An 876-nucleotide genomic window follows, 5' to 3' on the forward strand; every position below is an offset into this window, starting at 1 on the left:
GAATCTTTGACCAAGTTAAAAAAAGACCTGGAGAGGAGGCGCAGGGACAGGAATTGCAGCCCTAGTAACACGAGAGCAAGGGCTCACGGCACTAAGGTTAGCAATAGACAGGGACTTGGAACAGCTCTGGCAGATAATATCAGACCTGGAGCAATCTCTCACTTCCTTATCAGAGGTGGTGCTACAAAACAGAAGGTGCTTGCTTGGATCTTCTATTTTTAAAGGAGGGTGGGCTATGCGCAGCTTTCAAAAGAAGAATGCTGTTTCTATGTAGACAAGACAGGGGCAGTCAGGGAATCTTTGACCAAGTTAAAAAAAGACCTGGAGAGGAGGCACAAGGAGTATAAAAGTAATGAAAGCTGGTTCGAGTCTTGGTTTTTGCATAGACCATGGTTTACAACTCTCCTCTCAGCTGTCGCAGGACCTCTAATTATCCTACTGCTATTTGTCACAATTGGTCCGTGCATAATAAATAGGCTATTAAGGTTTGTTCAGAAAAAGATCGATACTGTCCATCTCTTGGTCCTTTGCCAGAAATACCAAGCCTTAGATACTGCTGAGGAAGATTCCTCAGACTGATCTAGGAAAAGGGGAGAAATGTTAGGGAAAGAGGAATTTACTGCTTGTCTGAATTTACTGCTTGAATTTACTTGTTTGAATTTACTGCTTGTAACTGATTAACTCAACTGGAGACACAGGCATCCGGAGATAGGGACAAGTGCTGCAGCCCCTGGAACCTGACCTGTCTGATCTGTGTCGTGTCACGTAGGCATGTCTGCTTACAGAATATAACAGGGAAGGGTTGCACCAGGCACATACCACCCACCCTTCCCCGATTGAGACACCTGAAGGGAGTTGTAACATTTTTCTTGTTTT

This window comes from Nannospalax galili, unplaced genomic scaffold (genome assembly GCF_000622305.1).
Source record: "Nannospalax galili isolate Female #2095 unplaced genomic scaffold, S.galili_v1.0 scaffold676, whole genome shotgun sequence".
NCBI lineage: Eukaryota > Metazoa > Chordata > Mammalia > Rodentia > Spalacidae > Nannospalax > Nannospalax galili.